This window comes from Heptranchias perlo, chromosome 20, assembly GCF_035084215.1.
Source record: "Heptranchias perlo isolate sHepPer1 chromosome 20, sHepPer1.hap1, whole genome shotgun sequence".
Lineage (NCBI taxonomy): Eukaryota > Metazoa > Chordata > Chondrichthyes > Hexanchiformes > Hexanchidae > Heptranchias > Heptranchias perlo.
Window position 1 is genome coordinate 18,842,848 of NC_090344.1, and position 13,615 is coordinate 18,856,462.

Sequence of the window (13,615 nt, forward strand, 5' to 3'; positions counted from 1 at the left end):
CCGCCATCCTTTCAGAGCGCTCTGTCCATCCAATCTCGCTTCTTGTGCCATGTACGATGCAGAGCAATATCAGGTTCTGCACCAATTATTTCAAATCAAGAATATTAGTCTCTCTTTATCAAATTTGTTTTGAATGTACGACTTGTATTATCAAGTGACACTTTACAGAATGAATTACTCTGAAACGACATTGTCGTCTGTCTCGGTGTCGTCACAAAAAACACTCGACCACAAGGAAACTTCACTCAAATTGCTGCTTTCATTCACTATGAGAGCGAAGAGACGTAAGTGGACATTTGCAGATAGTAGATGTACCAGCATTGGTGGTTCAGTGGTAGAATTCTCGCCTCCCACGCGAGGTACTCGGGTTCGATTCCCGGCCAATGTAGGATCGCTTTGCATTCTGCACCAATGAGCAACTTGGGAACTGGATTCCGCCTTTTCACCCCTCGAGAGTGTTCTGCAATTCAATGAGATTATGGCTGATCTGTGACCAACATCCATATAACCGCCTGAGCATCAGAAACCTTAATTCCTCTGGTTCACAAAAACCGATCAATCTCAGGTTTAAAATTAACAATTAAGCTCGCATCAACTGCTATTTGCGAAAGAGAGCTCCAAACTTCTCCCTCCCTTTGCTTGTGGAAGTGTTTCCCAACTTCACTCCTGAAAGTCCTGACTCGAATGTCGATGCTATGTCCCCTCGTCCCAGGCACCCAACGAGCAGAAATAGATTCTCTCTATCTACCCCAACAATTCCTCTTAATATCTTGAAAACTTCGATGAAATCAGCCCTTAACCGAACAAATTCCAGGGTATACAAACCTCGTTTGTGTAATCTCTCGTCGGAATTTAACCCTTGGAGTCCAGGTATCATTGTAGTAAATCGACACTGCACTCCCTCCACAGCCAATTTATCCTTCCGCAGGTGCGGTGTCCAGAACTGAACACAGTCCTACAAGTGTGGTCTCACCAGATATTTGAATAGCTGTAGCATAATGTCTATTCTCTAGTATTCTATTCCTCTGAATATAAAGGCCAGCATTACATTAAACTTTTGATTATTTTCTGCACCTGTCCATGACATTCTAATGACTATGTAGCTGGACCGCTAAGTCCCTTTGGACCTCCACAGCGTCGAGCATTTCATCATTTAGAAAGTATTCCGAAATATCCTATTTAGGTCCAAAGTGGATGATCTCACGCTGGACTAAATTGAAATCCATTTGTCACAGTTTTGCCCATTCATTTATTATATTAATGTCTCTCAGTAATATTGTTCATCCATCTGCACTGCCTACAATGTTGCCCATCTTGGTGTTATCGGCTGATTTGGATATGTGGCCTTCTATCCTGTCATCTAATATCAATGAGGCCGCCTGAAGGTAAATTCACATCGAGCTTCAATCTCCTCATCAGCTTGAGACGTTTATTTACTTCACATGTGTTTCGCCTTGGAAAGTTCCGCACTCTCACCTCTTGATCTTAAAAATGCTTTATATATAATTCAATTCGACCAACAGCAACACTGAAAAGGTATCAGAAGCCAATTGGTGACTTTTCACAAAAAGCCTTGCGGTTGTCAGGGTCGTCGTGGATTCGAACCCGGGACCGTGCAGCCAGTATAAATGTCCGCTGCCTCTCACAGCCGATCAGCCATCTTTCAGACCGTTTCTGTCCATCCCATCTCGTTTTCTATTCTGGTGTACAGCAATATCAACTTGTGCACTAACTATTTTCAGTCACTAATATTAGTCTCCCTTTTCCAAATGGTTTTGACTGTGCGACCTGTATTATCAAGTAAGACGTTTCAGAATTAGTTGCTCTGAAACTACCTTGCTTGGGAGGATACTGAGAGGTGTGGATCAACACAGGGACCTTGGAGTGCATGTCCACAGATCGTTGAAGGTAGATGGACAGGTAGATAAGGTGGTTAAAAGGCATACAGGATACTTTCCTTAATTAGACGAGGCATAGACTGCAATAGCAGTGAGATTATGCTAGAACTGTATATAACATTAGTTAGGCCACAACTTGAGTACTGCGTGCAGTTCTGGTCATCACATTACATGAAAGCTGTGATTGCACTGGAGACTCGTGACTCCCCGAAACCTTTCTAACATCTACAAGGCATAAGTCAGGAGTGTGATGGAATACTCTCCACTTGCCTGGATGTGTGCAGCTCCAACAACACTCAGGAGGCTCGACACAACCCAGGAAAAAGCAGCCCACTTGATTGGCACATCATCCACCACCTTAAACATTCATTCCCTCCACCACCAGCGCACCGTGGCTGCAGTGTGTACCATCCACAAGATGCACCTCCCAAACCCGCGACCTCTACCACCTGGAAGGACAAGGGCAGAAGGCACATATGAACACCGCAACCTGCACGGCCCCTCCAAGTCACACACCATCGTTACTTGGAAATATATCGCCGTTCCTTCATCGTCACTGGGTCAAAATCCTGGAACTCCCTACATTGCAGCACCGTGGGAGAACCTTCACCACACGGACTGCAGCGGTTCAAGAAGACGGATCACCTCCATCTTCTCAAGGGCAATTAGGATTGGGCAATAAGTGCTGGCCTTTCCACCGACGCTGACATCCCATGAATGATTAAAAAAATGTTAGGATTTCCTTCAGTCTGAAACACAATGTTGCTGGTTGATTAATGGCGATTAGAACGAGTATTCGTCTTTTTTACAGAGTTTAATGAGCTTTGCGAAATTAATACAATAAACTATTTTGTAAAACTTAATTCCCTGAACGGGAATCTGACCCGGCTCTCGCACTGAGAGCATTTGTAGACGGCAGCTATCATCTGAGTTATGCCAATATGCATTTACACAGTGAACTTTTCGTCGTGCAGTAATTATCACGCACGCCGAACACACTAAATAACTCCGGTTCGAAACCGAGCGGAAACATTTTGAAAACGTTATCCACCAACAATTAGTGAATATAAATGAAGCAAGAATTCACTCTGTAGTTAAATATGAAAAAAACACAACACCTCATCGAAGCTCTGTACAGTTCTACACAAACTCAAGCATTACAGAGTTACCGACAGTGTCTCTCCCTCACTCCCGTTTCCTGCCCTAACGGTGCAGAAAGCCCCTCTCAAAGCTGCACATTGCGACTGTTTTCAGTTGATTTGTGAGAGATCATTATAGAATCCTGCAGCGCTGCCTCGGTTAATAACTGCAGTTCGAAACAGCATTGCATCCATCAGTTTTTAGATTTCGATGTTCCCCAGCTCCCGGATTGAGTGAGGCCACGACAGCAACAACATTCAGGCCGCCTGACCGGCCCCGCTCTCTCCAATCACACGTTGCTGGCGGAAAGAAGCGAATGCCGCCGAAGAAAGCGCATTTCTGTCCATCCCTGGGAAACAGGATACCACCGAAGCTTTGACAGCACATCGCAGGCACCGTCTGTCCCGCAGTTGTTGCTCCGCTGCAAAGACAGAACTTGCCAGCTGTTTCAAAATTTACAGCCTGAACCAGACTTTGAACCTTCAGATCATTATCGGTTTTTAAAGTCCGATGTTCTTCCGATTGAGCTACCCGGACTCGCGATTAGAAAAGTTTCCATTATGCAGATTCCTGTACCATGAATTATCCCTCGTTGACGTCGAACCATGATGAGGATCCCTTTTTGAAAATTCTCAGTGACGTGTTGAGGGGATTCCTTGTTTCTGTTGAACATGATGTAAGAAACGTGGAGAGCGAACTCGTGAGTTTACAATTCTGTTTGTTTGTGCCAAATGTCTTGTCAATCGTTAGCACCAATTAAAATAACACTTTATATAGTGGCTCAAAAGCTGAACTTGTCCCACACGGGAGTTGGAAATAACCTCTCGACCTTTCAGCGCATTAACATCTGTAAACTGAATAGTTTCACCGGTTACACAGTGAAACCAAGCAGCAGATTTCCCTTCCAAATTTTCCTCACACGAAACTTCCAATCGACGAATATCCACTCAACGAAAAGAAGAATTGTATGTTTGGCTCTTTAGATTTAAGGACCTCGTGTCGGCCGCTTTGCTTTATCAGCTGTCGCTAATCGCCCCCTCTTCCCTTATAAACAAGTAAACTCGCACCTGCTATTGCAAGACGGTCGGCCAGAGGAACTCAAGTACCCACAAGTGCCTACATAGGAACACTGAGAAGTAGATGCCTTATGGAACATGCCAGTTGCACCTTGAACTCCGGTCAAAATGCTCGGATTGGAAGGTTTGTCTATCCAAGGTGCGACTCGAATTCATAACCTGCGTATTTCTAGAGTCCTTCGAATTACCGCAGGCTGACCGATTGCACCACAACCTTATACACCCAGAAACGCTACTCACTGTGATATCTAATTTGATGTTAGCGACAAACGTTGCGATACGGCTTCCTATGCCTTCACCTACGTTATTTATACATATAGTCAAAAGCTAATGCCCCAGCACTGATCACATCCTGACAATTTGAGTACATACCTTATTATTTTGGGTCTCTGTCTCCCACCTTCCAACCAACTCCGAACCCATTTCATTAGGTTGCCTTAAATTCTACGCACTCTCATTGTTGTTCACAGCTTCTTATGTGGTACCTTATCGAATGCATCTGGAAGTGAATATTATATAACACCCAAGGAAACTCCATTATCTACCACGTTAGTTACACCTTCAAAAAGTTCAACTAGTTTTGTTAGACTTGACTTACCCTTTACAAATCCATGCTGGCTCTCGCTGATGACTTCATATTTATCCAAGTGTTCAGTCATTATTTCCCTAATAACAGATACTGGTAACTCCCCCACAACAGACTTCGGACTAATGGGTCTTTAATTTCTAACTTTATCTCTCCTACCCATCCTAAATAATGGAGTGAGATTGACAATGTTTCAATCAAAGGAACAATTCCTGAATCAAGAGACTTTTGAACGATCATGACTAAAACATGTACCATTTCCTCGCCTGTTCCTCTTAGTCCCCTGGGATGGTAACCATCAGGTCCTGGAGATTTGTCTATCTTTCGTCTCATTATTATCTCCATTACCATTATTTTACTTATACGAATCCCCTTGATTTATTTTCAGTTTTCCTCGTGTCTCTGGTATGTTAGCCCCATTCATTTCTGTGAAGACTGATGAAAAGTAAATATTTAGCAACTCTGGCATTTCCTGATTTTCAATTACAATATCAACTCCATCTGTCTTTAAGGGGCCCACGTTACTCTTAGTCACCCTTCTTTCTCTTAATATACGTGTAAAAACCTTGATTGTTGTCAATATTTTCCCTCACAAGTTTATCTCCTTTTCCCTTTTTGGACCTCTTACGATTTTTTAGTTTCGGCACCATAATAAACAACACTTCGCTGTAAAGTTTGGGTCAATAGTTGTCCAATGTCAGAGCGAGAATTGTCTGAACCCCTAATTTATTTAATGTAACAAACACAAGCACACATAATCATCCGTGTATCAACGCACTGAGGGATACATAAAGTTAAACACAGAGAGAAATGCAGGCGAAATTGGGATGCACAGGTAAACGGACAAGCGAAAGAGACAAAGATAAAACGGTCTGAACCCCAAACAGACAGTAACGTGTCACTGATAGATATTAGTGAGAGGAGGTGGGCCAGCAATGGTATCAAGTGGCGCTGTGGCTTAGTTGGTTAAAGCATTTGTCTTGTAAACAGGAGATCCTGGGTTCAACTCCCAACAGTGCCTTCCGTAATTTATTATTTTCACCTAATTTGTGGAATTAAACGACAAAATAAGAGTGTGGAATTTGTATTTGTTCAAGTTTCAGGAGGAAACGGATATCAGAATGACTGATCAAAAACGCCCTTTCATTGTGCAGACAGACCTCTCATAGAATGTGTCCGTAACACGTTAATTTATTTGTTTCTTGGCTCGTTGGGGTTGTGGCATAATTCACGATTTGAGGTTTAAATCCGGAAGTGGTCCTAATTTTGACCAAGACTTGTGATCTTGACCAGCGGTGCAAACTTTTGCAAACAGAAAATAGAAAATCCCCAAATCATTCCACCTGAATCCCCAGGCCCGGATGAAATATATCCCAGGTTGTTAATAGAAGCAAGAAAGGAAATAACGGATGCTCTGACCATCATTTTCCAATCATCTCTGGTTACAGATGTGATGCCGGAGGATTGGAGGACTGCTAAAGATGTACCGTTGTTTAAAAAGGGAGAAAGGTGTAGATCGAATAATTACTGGCCAGTCAGCCTAACCTCGGTCAGGCTGAAGGTATTCCATTAAATCTACACTGCACTTCCTCCACAGCCAATACTGGGAGGAGGGTACTCTTGACTGACAAGCCTCAGCTGCATCAGGAGAGGTAAACTGACCCACGCTCTCTCTTATTCCTGGGATGTGCTACTTTTGAACAAAAAGGTGAGTGTCTCTATACCTTTAAACTCGCTGTCTCACTGCACATGTATTGAAAATGTATCGTAGGACGGTGTGTGAGTGTCTCTATACCTTGAAACTCGCTGTCTCACTGCACAGGTATTGAACGTGTATTGTAGGACGGTGTGAGTGTCTTTATATCTTTAAATTCTCTGTTTCACTGCACAGCATTGACAGTATATTGTAGGATGTTGTGAATGGGACGAGGGTCAGTGGGGCAAAGTGCAGCCGATTGGGATCAGCGCCCGTTTGCCGGGTGAGTATTGCACGGTTGTCTTTCTTTCTCCCGTCTTTCTTTCTTTCTTTCTTTCTTTCATCGCCTTCTATCCCATCCTTTCTTTCACTCTCTTTTCATTCCTCTTAATTCGTGCTTTTTCTTTCTGACTCTAGCACCTTTGTCTGTGTCCTGTCTTTGTTCTCTCATGTGTCTCTGCTGAAAGATCCATAATTCAGACCCGCCGCTTCTTCCAGGTTTTTTTCCTTCCAAAATCATGGTCCATTTCATTGAGACTTTCCTGCGGCCTTACCGACTCTAACATTCACTTTCACATTCTTATGTCTTTAAGTTTGCTCTACATCGACCGCTGTTTCTCGGGGGCACATGTCCCGTTCACACCAATGTTCATTTGTGCCTTGAAACATTTCCAACTGCGAGACTGCTCCAGAGACAAGCACGAAGAAAGCAGGGCTGGCATTCGGAAGGACAGCGGCATACTTTTCCCTGAAATTTCCATGGGGTATCTTGTGACACGGGGGATGTGAACTGAAGAACTGGGTTTTGTTTCCATGGTCGTTGGCGCTTTTCCCCGAATAGTTGATGTGTGGGAGAGACGGACGGCGCGACATCGCTGCGAATGCCGGCTGAAATGTGCACTTTTGGCAATCTGGGCGGTGCAGGAAGATCGGAAATGTTCCACTTGATTTTAACAGGTCTGTGGAAATGTATGATTGAAAAGGAATGAGGAGAAATGCAAAGAGCGGCAATGGCGAAAAAGAGTCGATTACAGGAGGTTGGCCGTGAGTGAAAGATCCTTTGATTGTCCGGCGCGGAGGGGATTTTGTTCCGAAACGACAGACTTTAAAGCGCGCGGGGAAAGTAAAGTGCGAGCTTTGTCCTTGAGTCAAATTGGGTGTTTTCAGGAAAACAGCCATTGTGAAATCACAAAAATGAAACCAGAAAATGCTGAAAACACTCAGCAGGTCAGGCAGCGCCTGTGGAGAAAGAGCCAGAGGTAACGTTTCAGCTCTATGACATCTTTCAACCGCAACGAATCGATTTCCATGTGGGACAGTGGCTTAGTTTTCGAAAATGTAAGATTTGATCTCTGATTTGCAAGGGTTCGAATTCTACCGCTGTAAGAATTTGCTGGCGCTGTTCAGTTTGGTCTCTTCACCAAAAGTCCTTCTTTTCTAAGAAGTGCCTTTCCGCATTGCTGGCGAACATCTGTTTGCTCAAATGAGCAAAGTCAAATTAGCACCTGAACTGTTTCTTGCACGGGGGTGTTGGGAGTGTAAGGTGTGATCTCGGTGAATTATCAATCAAAGTGCACAATGGCCCCCTGGGAAACCGAGTATCTCTAGTGGTCAGCATAAGATAAAAAATAAGTACCATAATTATGAATTTCTTCTTTCCCTCACACTACGATTCATTATCAGGGATTGGACATGAGCAGGTCGATTGACGTCACGCTCCGGTCGTTTTGCATCGCCTCCTACAAATAGAATAGAAGCATAGAAATGTTACAGCACGGAAAGAGGCCATTCGGCACATTGCGTCCTTGCCGGCTCTCTGCAAGAGCAATTCAGCAATACCCACTCCCCCGCCCTTTCCCTGGAGCCCTGTATTTTTTTCCTTTCAAATACTTATCCAGTTCCCTTTTGAAGGCCATGAATGAATCTGCCTCCAAGACCCCCTCGGGCGGTGCATTCCACATCATAACCACTCGCTGTGTAAAAAATGTTTTTCCTTCAACTTTGGTTCTTTTGCCAAAGACCTGAGATCTATGTGCTCTGGTCCTTGACCCTTCCGCCAACGGGATCAGTTTCTCTCTATCTGCTCTCTTCATGATTTTGAATACTTCTATCAAATCTCCTCGCAACCTTCTCTGTTCGAAGGAGAACAACCTCAGCTTCTCCAATCTATCCATGTAACTAAAGACCCTCATCCCTGGAATCTTTCAGTAAATCTCTTCTGTGGGAGATTACCATTACCAAGGCATTACCATCGCCGAATCCCCCCGAGTAACATCCTGAGGATCACCATTGACCAGAAACCTAACTGGGCCAGCCACATCGATACTGTGGCTGTCAGAGCAGGTCAGAGGCTGGATGTTCTGCGGTGAGTGACTCACCTCGTGACTCTCCAAAGCTGTTCTACGATCTGCAAGGCGCAAGTCAGGAGTGTGATGTAATACTCATGTGATGGTCATCGACCTGAAACGTCAACTCTGTTTCTATGTCGAAAGATTCTGCCTGACCTGCTGAGGATATCCACATTTACTGTTTTTATTTCAGATTGGCAACATAACCAGTATTTTCATTTTGAATAAAAGGGATTTCGCAGGTTTCCTCATGTGACGAGGTGGCCGAGAGGTTAAGGCGATGGACTGCTAATCCATTGTGCTCTGCACGCGTGGGTTCGAATCCCACCCTCGTCGTTATTGTGTTTAAGTCTTCTTTCCCTCATTCAGCAGGCCTGGTTAAAGTCCTATCCTTCTCGAAACGGCGGGCAGAGGTTTTTGCGTTGTTTGCTGAAATCAGCAAAAGTTCCTTCCACGAACGTGTTGAAATGAGAAAGGTCGCGAAGTATCAAAGAGAAAAGCGGAGTCATTGTAAAAGGAGCAAATCTTATGGTCAACGTAAGAAAAACTTATGTACCATAATGATGATTTATGTCCGGATCATTCCGTGTCTGTGTCTGTTTAAAAGGGATGTGCTGTAAGTCCCGGATCATTCCGTGTCTGTGTCAGTTTAAATGGGAATTGCTGTCAGTCTCGGATCATTCCGTGTCTGTGTCACCCGATTTTCTTGATACCTTTTTCCTTCTGAACTGAAATGACGATCCTCTCTCGAGAAGAAGGTTCACCGCCTGCTTCGGGCAACTGGCAGGAAAAATAACAAAAACTGATGAGACCAAATTCATTCTGATGAGCTTCCATTCCAATCTCCGCATTCAGTCCCAACCCGCCTGGACATTATAATCTGCGATATTCATAAGGGAATAGAAAAGCCGAATTTCACGGTTAAAATTCTCCTCAACTCCCCTCTAGTTCTTTTGCCAATTATTTTAAATCTATGACCTCTGGTTACTGACCCACTTGCCAGAGGAAGCAATTCCTACCTACTTGATCTTTCAAAACCCCTCATTACTTTGAATACATCCATTAGATTCACTCCTTAACCTTCTCCGCTGTAAGTGGAATAATTCCAGCTTCTCCAATCTCTCCACATAACTGAAGTTCCTCAACCCTGGTATTATCCAGGTCAACCTGCTCTGAATCCTCTTCAATGCCTTTTCATTCTAAAGTGTGGTGCCCAGAACCGTACAATATATTCCAGCTCAGCCTAACCAATGATTTGTAATGGTTTAGTATGACTTCCTTCTTTCTATATTCAATGTCCTATTTACAAAGCGGAGTACCCCATTCGCTTGCTTAACCGCCTTATCTACTTGCCCTGTTTTGTGAATCTGCTCCCCCAGATCGCTCTGCTCTTGCAACCAGCCATAAATTGTTCTTCTTCCAAAAGTGCATCACTTCAAACTGATCTGCGTTAAATCTGTCACGTGACTTCCCGTTTCACTCGTCTGTCCATGTCCTCCTGAAATCTGCTACTATCTTCCTCACTATTTGCTACGTTGCCAAGTTTTGTATCATCCGCAAACTTCGAAATCGTACTCCCTATTCCCACATCCAAGTCATTTATAAAAACAAGAAAAGCAATAGTCCTAATACCGACCCCTGGGGGATCACACTGCATATTTCTCTCCAGTCAGAAAAACATCCGTTCACCACTACTCTCTGCCTCCTTCCCTTTAGCCAATTATGTGCCCAGGTTATCACCTGCCCTTTAATCCCACGTTTCCGAATAAGTCTATTATGTGTTAATTTCTAAAATGAGACTAGCTGTAGCCCCGTAATTTTATTCTTAAGCAATGAGAATACAGATATTAAGACCGAGTGATAGATCGGGTTCATTTCCATTACCGGGAGGTGACGGGACCCGAGGAGGGGAATTTCCATCTGGGTTTATATTTTCCGAAAGCGGAGACGAAAAATAGCAAAGCTCATCCCGTCGAAATAAAGCAACTGGACTGAAGATCCGACAGCCTTGTCCCATCCCGGGTTTCCAGACCTGGCCGTTCAAGGAAGCCTGATAAGTCCATCAGGGGAAACAGAGAGAAAGAAGTAACACAGACAGAGATAGAGAGATGCATGCAAAGAAAAAAAGTATAAATCTCCAAATTCTGTGATTGAGCAGAATTTAAAGTACAGGTTAAAATAAATCCAGTCTCATGTCGTGAAATCTTTTAGGTGAACAATGGGCTGGATTATCCTTTATGCTCTGAGGGAGTAAACACGGCCTGGTAACTACAGCTCTTATTTATTTGAGCATTTCACAGTGGCGATGTGCGCTGGTTTCAAACCCCCAGTGAATTACACGGCTATGTTTGACCCACTCCTTACGTAACCCACAGGAACTGCACGGCAGTGGAGCAGACTGCGTAGGGTTATCACGGGAACTCTGCCAGACTGCATGTTCTGGAAATGTACCCAACGCTACACGTGCAGCCTGCAGTTGTGTGTGCATTAGTATTTCAGTGTTAGTATCTTCGCCTGCCGGTGGGAAATCAGGGATTTGGTTCCAGTCGAATTCAGCATCCTTTACCTTTTGTATTCTGTACCTGTGAGATCGCCTGAGTTGGGATCAATTAATTTGCCGGCTTCAGTCAGTACAACTTCGAGAAAACTTGTCTTCATTTCGCCTCAGTGTGTTGCGTGGACAAACCCTCTGCATTCTGTCCTCTGGCGCTCAAACATTCTCTGCTGGAGATAAGTCAAAACCGCTGAAAAGCTGTGAGAAGCCAATTGGTGATTTTTGACCAAAAATGGGGACACAACGGGGCTGATCCGGCACTTGAACCAGTGAAACTCCCTGAGCGAGAATCAGACCCAAAGACCAACTGGCAACAGAGCCGTGCAGCCACTGTAAAATTTCGCTGCCTTGAAGCCGATCCACCATCCTTTCAGAACGCCCTGTCCCTCCAATCTCGCTTTCTTGTACGATGTACGATGTAGAGCAACATCAGGTTGTACACGAATTATTTCACATCGACAATATTAGCCTCTCTTTATCAAATTTGTTTTGAATGTACGACTTGTATTTTCAAGTAACAATTTACAGAACGAATTGCTCCGAAACGACATTGTCATCTGTCTCGGCACCGTCATAGTTTACACTCTACCATAAGTATATTTCACTCAAATTGCTGCTTCCATTCACTATGATGTGGAGATGCCGGTGATGGACTGGGGTTGACAATTGTAAACAATTTTACAACACCAAGTTATAGTCCAGCAATTTTATTTTAAATTCACAAGCTTTCGGAGATTTTCTCCTTCCTCAGGCAAATGTTTCAAGATCTCCTTGAAGCCTACGCATTTATACATATTGAACAATAAAACATGGTGTTTACAGACTGCCCCTGCAACTGCCCGTTGCCAAGGCAATCACCGTGTTCAGACAGAGAGGTGTTACCTGCAGAACCTCCGAATACACATTCAACAAAAAAACAAACAGGGAAAAAAAACAGAGAAAAAAAAAACACAGAGAGAGGCAGAAACATCCGGAAGGCAGAGAGAGCCAGCAAATGACCCATTATATTAAAAACAGATAACATTTGTTCGCTGGTGGGGTAACGTGTAGCGTGACATGAACCCAAGATCCCGGTTGAGGCCGTCCTCATGGGTGCGGAACTTGGCTATCAATTTCTGCTCGACAATTTTGCGTTGTCGTGTGTCTCGAAGGCCGCCTTGGAGTACGCTTACCCGAAGGTCGGTGGATGAATGTCCATGACTGCTGAAGTGTTCCCCGACTGGGAGGGAACCCTCCTGTTTGGCGATTGTTGCGCGGTGTCCGTTCATCCGTTGTCGCAGCGTCTGCATGGTCTCGCCAATGTACCATGCTCTGGGGCATCCTTTCCTGCAACGTATGAGGTAGACAACGTTGGCTGAGTCACAGGAGTATGAACCATGCACCTGGTGGGTGGTGTCATCTCGTGTGATGGTGGTATCTATTTCCATTCACTATGAGGGCGAAGAGACATAAATGTGGGTACAATAGCTCCGAATTTATCAGCTGGGTTCCACCTTTACTTGTCCAACCGCCTCAATCTTTTTATTCTTTACCCTTCTCTGCTGGTTTTGCAGTTTAGATCAGCCTTCGCTGTTCAAGGAAGCCTCAGAATTACATCGGGGACAACACAGAGAGACAAGAGTCAGAGACAGGGGGAGATAGAGAGATGCACGAAAAGAAAATAAAGAGTATAAATGTCAGGTCTTGTAAACTAGCAGAATTTAAGTTACAGATTGGGAGAGTTTCTTCTCGGGTCTTGAAATCTTTCAAGAGAAGTTTGGGCACCCAATCAAAAGCACCGGCCACGCTGAAATATCTGTCATGCTGAGCGAGAAATAAATGCGGTCAACTAACTCCAATTTTTCTATTTCAGCATTGAAGAGATCTTTAAACAGTGACGCTGCGAGCAGAATTCAAATCGAGGGAGAAAAACACCTTTGGAATTTTGAGACCAACGCTTCAATCACTCGGCCATCCCAACAGCAAACGGCATGTTCGTTCAGAGATCATTTCAAATGGAAACAAGCAAGGCATCCTTTATGAGCATTGGTGGTTCAGGGGTAGAATTCTCGCCTGCCACGCGGGAGACCCGGGTTCGATTCCCGGCCAATGCAGCAAGTTTTTGCATTCTGGACCATGCGGAACTCAGGAACAGGAGTGGGTCATTTGGGCACCTCGAGCCTGTTCCACAATTCAATGAGATCATGGCTGATCTGTGACGTAACTCCATATATGGGCCTTAGCCGCATATCTCTTAATACCTTTGGTGAACAAAATAATTTCAATCTCAGCTTTAAAATCAACAATTGAGCTCGCATCAACTGCCGTTTGCGAAAAA

General features: G+C 44.2%; 4 non-coding genes across 4 annotated transcripts; all 4 read left to right on the plus strand.

Annotated features, from left to right (window-relative positions):
* Nucleotides 1–317: 317 nt before the first annotated feature.
* Nucleotides 318–388, plus strand: trnag-ccc (transfer RNA glycine (anticodon CCC)). The gene has a single exon. It is a non-coding gene; the product is annotated as a tRNA-Gly (tRNA).
* Nucleotides 389–5,647: 5,259 nt separating this feature from the next.
* trnat-ugu (transfer RNA threonine (anticodon UGU)) lies at nucleotides 5,648–5,721 on the plus strand. Its single transcript has one exon. It is a non-coding gene; the product is annotated as a tRNA-Thr (tRNA).
* A 3,277-nt stretch (nucleotides 5,722–8,998) lies between these two features.
* Nucleotides 8,999–9,080, plus strand: trnas-gcu (transfer RNA serine (anticodon GCU)). Its single transcript has one exon. It is a non-coding gene; the product is annotated as a tRNA-Ser (tRNA).
* Nucleotides 9,081–13,320: 4,240 nt separating this feature from the next.
* Nucleotides 13,321–13,391, plus strand: trnag-gcc (transfer RNA glycine (anticodon GCC)). The gene has a single exon. It is a non-coding gene; the product is annotated as a tRNA-Gly (tRNA).
* Nucleotides 13,392–13,615: the final 224 nt, after the last annotated feature.